General features: G+C 33.4%; 1 non-coding gene across 1 annotated transcript; it reads left to right on the top strand.

Moving 5' to 3' along the window:
* The first annotated feature begins 216 nt into the window (after positions 1-216).
* LOC133820543 (small nucleolar RNA R71) lies at positions 217-323 on the top strand. The gene has a single exon (XR_009886950.1). It is a non-coding gene; the product is annotated as a small nucleolar RNA R71 (small nucleolar RNA).
* The last annotated feature ends 4,644 nt before the right edge of the window (positions 324-4,967 follow it).

Raw genomic sequence — 4,967 nt, 5'->3', positions numbered from 1 at the left:
ACTTCATACCTTCCTCCTCTTTTTGGTGAATTAGTTGACCTAGACCTAGGATCAAAATAATTCCATTGTTGTGAATTAACAGATAAATCTTCAAAGGCATCCCACACCTCTTGTCCTTGAAATTTTAAAAAATTTCCAGTATGCATATATTGAATCATTTGATGATTAGAGGGAGTCAAACCATCATAAAAATATTTCACAAGTCTCCATTTTTCAAAACAATGATGAGGACATTTTAATAGTAAATCTTTAAATATTTCCCAACATTCATAAAACTCTTCATTATCTTTTTGAAAAAACTCAGAGATTTCTCTCCTTAGATTATCAGTTTTAGACATAGGAAAAAATTTCAGCAAGAATTTATTATAAAGTTAATCCCATGTAGTTATAGACCCCGTGGGAAGAGAATTTAACCAAGCTTTTGATTTGCCTTTTAATGAAAAAGGAAACAATCTTAGTTTGACCGACTCATCAGAAAAATTTTGAAATTTAAATGTTAAGAAAATTTCTAAGAAATCTTTTACATGCATGTAAGGATCTTCTCTATCTAACCCATAAAATGATGGCAACAATTGAGTGATTGCTGGTTTAAGCTCAAAATGAGTAGCAGAAGTTGTAGGAAAAACAATACATGAAGGAGTAATAGATGAAATAGGTGCAAAATATTCAAGCAAAGTTTTTTCAGGCACAACATTTTCATCAACAGGATTAGCAATAGGTTCCATGATGCTCAAATTTTTACTAACACTTTCAATTTCAAACAAAGATAAACGTCTTTTTACTAATTGCTTTTTAGAGTTACGTTCCCAATGATGCATACAATTTTCACAAACAAGGCAACAAGGATAATCTCAAACAAGCAATTTTCTGATGTGGAAGATCAGTTAAAACCGCAACCACAGAGCATACTTATAATTTTTAGAAATTTCACAACAATATAATTCTTATGGTTTACTTATCCCCAGGCCTATTTGATTCCACTTACTCGCGCACTACTAACAACTCCCCGAGGTTAATTAGTAGAGGCGGATTGGGAATTTTGTTCAAATTTCCTTTAAGCAAAAATTGCTTATGGTGAAAGGACAAGATTTAGGTTTTTTTTTAAGTATTTTTCACAATTATAGAATAATATGATAAAAGGTAAAGAAAAATAAGGCAAAATTAAATAAGACTAAAATTTAGGCAAGAGTAGGGAGGCATAGCATGCCATCAACCATAACAAAATTAAGGTAAAAATTTGGAAGCACAAGTGTCATCAACTAAAACATAAGATAAAAGACTAGGAGGCAAAATTGCCATCAACTAGCTAGGAGGAAAAATTGCCATCAACTAGTAACTTGCAGAAATTAAATAAAATAAAAATTACAACAAGATAAATAAATAAAATTATAACAAAGGTTAGGAGGCACAAGTGCCGTTAACTAACAAAGGTATACAAGAAATAAAAATTACAACAAAATTGTAACTAAATTAGGAGGCACAAGTGCCATCGACTAAAAAAAATTAAAAAGATAGATAGGAGGCACAAGTGTCGTCAACTAAAAAAACAATAAATATAAATATATATATATAAGTAAGTTTTTTTTATGGGTGGTAGAACTGTCCCAAATTTTCTTTTTATCTTTTTTTTTATAGATATATATTTAGTTTTTTTTTAAGTGCAAAAAAAATTAAAATAACTAGTAGAAGAATTCACTAACTTTGAGATAAATTTCGTTTCTTTTTTTCTTGCAACTCCCCGGCAACGGCGCCAAAAACTTGATGGACCCAAAACGGGTATGTTTTAAAAATTTATACTTGCAAGCGCACGAATCGTATATGGAATATAGTGTTCGTGTAAGCACGAGATAGAACCCAAAGGAGTTGTCTAAAATAAAAAAAGAAAACTATTTTAAATCAAAAGTAATAAATTCTAACCTAGCTCCAAAGATTGATGAGTTTTAATATTATGAACATAAAATAAAAGATTGAAAAATAAAGCTATTTAAGAGAATAAAAATAAACCAATAATGATTTGACAATAAATGTTAAAAGAAAAGATTATTAAGATACTAGAATCCACAAAATGTAAGTTTAATAATATTTATTAGTATATTGATTCCCAAGTTTTAGTGATAGTTCAAATAAATCAAACTATCATTTTCCAAATAGATTTATAATTTTAAGCACAAATTACTTCTAAAAGATAGGATATTTCTTCACTTTTCAAAAATTATAATTTCAAAGTATTTAATATGAATCAACCTAATGAAACAACAAAAAATCAAATAACATGATTTATAAGGAAAAACATAATATTTTTATTCTAAGCATGGATGTGTACAATTTAATGACACATCTTACACAAAGAATATTATGTTTTTTCAAAATGAAGAACAAAGTGCATATTATCTAACAATCCAAAATATGAGATATTAAAGATGAAAGACATATATGAAGAAGAAAAAACCATAAACTTTGTTGCAATACAAGGGAAATCAACATACAACATAAATATTACCTAGTTACAAGTTGCTTCATCATGATCTTAATAATCTTATGAAAAAGATTAGAAGCACATAACTAGAGTAGAAATTACAAAATAAATGACATACATACTTGCAAAATGTTCTTGAAAAACCCAAAATGGAAGAGAGAATGGTAGAGAGAAAATGGGAAAAAAGAAGATGGTAACCAAAAATTAAGCACCCTAAAATGGTCTTGAAACTCCATATTTATAGCCAAAGTGAGGTTATTAAAATAATCAATTTATATTAATTATATTGATTAGATTAATTAAATAAAATAAATATGGTATGTAGAAGTAAATTATAGGGTGTAATGATGATGTTGTGGTGAAAAATGTGTAGAAAAATGGGTAAAAAGTTGGCATTTTAGACAAGGGGACAATATGCAAATTCATGGGCTCGAGAGGTGGTTGATGGCAGCACTTTGGCTGCTGGCTGCTTCAGGGCCGAATTGGGCTGGGCCAAATTGCTAGGGCCTGCTGTGGGAGGAGATGGTCACGGCTGGGGAGACTTGAGGCAGCTGGGGAGTGCTGGGCTCGTACGGCTGGAGAAGGAGAAGCATGCATTTGGGGGTTACGGTGGTGAAAAGCAGCTGCTTGGGCGTGAGGGCTGAATGGAGGAGCTGGCTGGGACAGGCATGAAGGTTGGCGTGGGCCTGGTGGGCTTGTGGGCTTCGGACTGGGCAGAGAGTGGCAGGAGGAAAAATTCCACAATCTCTTTGCTTTTTCCACAAAAATGCCACTTTTATTTCCTTTTCTCTTCTTGTTCAAGCATAAAAAATTGCAAAGTACATCCTACAAAATAAGTAAATATTAAATTAGAATCAAATATTTTCAATTATAAAATAACTCATATTAAGTACATGAAAATACTAATTGAAATTTAATTTACTTTGGCAATTAAGTTCAATAAAATCACATTTTTTTAACTTATAATCTAAGAACACAAATTTTAAATAATTAAACTACAACATATTATAATAAAATATCTATAATAACATATAAAAATCTAGAAAACTACAATAAGACTAAAAAATTAAAAATTACATAAAAACTTAATAAGTTAATTAAAAACTCAAGAACTAAGAAACAATTAGCACATAAAATATGGTAAAATAACTCTATTTTATAGAGTTATCACATTCCTTGGCCTTGGCCAATTCCTAATAGCCTCAATCTTAGATAGGTCTACCTCGATCCCATCTCTACTAAAAATATGACCCAAAAATCTCACATGTGGTAACCAAAACGCACCCTTTTAAACTTCGCAAATAACTTGTGCTCTCTCAGTCTCTGCAAGACCAATCTGAGGTGCTGCTCATGCTCCTCCTCTGACTGTGAATAAACCAAAATATCGTCGATGAAGACGATCACAAACCGGTCCAAATAATCCTTGAACACTTTGTTCATTAAGTCCATGAAAGTTGTCGGGCCATTAGTCAAACCAAACGACATAACAAGAAATTCATAGTGCCCATATCTGGTACGGAAAGCTATCTTTGGTATATATTCCTCCTTAATTCTCAACTGGTGATAACCAGATCGAAGATCTATCTTTGGAAATACCATCTTACCTTGTAGTTGGTCAATTAAGTCATCTATCCTCGGTAGAGGATACCTGTTCTTAATAGTCAACTTATTCAGTTCTCTATAGTCTACGCACATCCTTAGATAACCATCCTTCTTCTTCACAAATAACACTGGCCCACCCCATGGCAAGAAACTGGGTCTGATAAAACCTAGATCTAACAACTCCTGTAACTGCACTTTGAGTTCCCTCAACTCTGCTGGGGCAATTCTATACGGTGCCCTAGACACTGGCTCTGTCCCAGGTGCCAGCTCAACAACAAACTCGATCTCCCTGTGTGGCAGCAATCTTGGTAAATATTTTGGGAACACATCCAGGAACACACAGACCAACCTAGTCTCTGCTGGTCCCACTAGCACGACCTGGGTGGTATCCACCACATTAGCATAGGAATCCTATGCAACGTCCCTACAGTAGATCTCTAGCCCTCAATGCTGAAATCAAAGGTACTCGGGCTCCATGCACAGTGCCAATGAATACGAAGGGTTCCTCACTCTCAGGTTCAAAGGTTACCATCTTCTTTTAACAATCAATGGTTACGCCATATCTAGTTAACCAGTTCATTCCCAATATCATGTCAAATTCGATCATAGATAACTCTATCAAATCAACCAACAACCCTTCCATCCACCATCACTAGCAAATACCTAACCCATCTCCTGAAGACCACCAATTCCCCAGTGGGTAGCAACGTCCCAAACCTCACCGCATAAAACTCACAGGGTCTACATAGTCTAACAATAATCCTACTAGAAACATAAGATTGTGTAGCACTAGAATCAATCAGCATATAATAAGATATGCCAGCACTAGAAAGTTGACTTGTGACCACTGAGGGCCTGGCCTCAGCCTTAGCTTGTGTCAATGCAAATA

The sequence above is a fragment of the Humulus lupulus genome, chromosome 2 (assembly GCF_963169125.1).
Source record: "Humulus lupulus chromosome 2, drHumLupu1.1, whole genome shotgun sequence".
Classification (NCBI taxonomy): Eukaryota; Viridiplantae; Streptophyta; class Magnoliopsida; order Rosales; family Cannabaceae; genus Humulus; species Humulus lupulus.
Note: the sequence above shows the minus strand (reverse complement) of the source record. Positions and strands in the feature narration are given on the sequence as shown.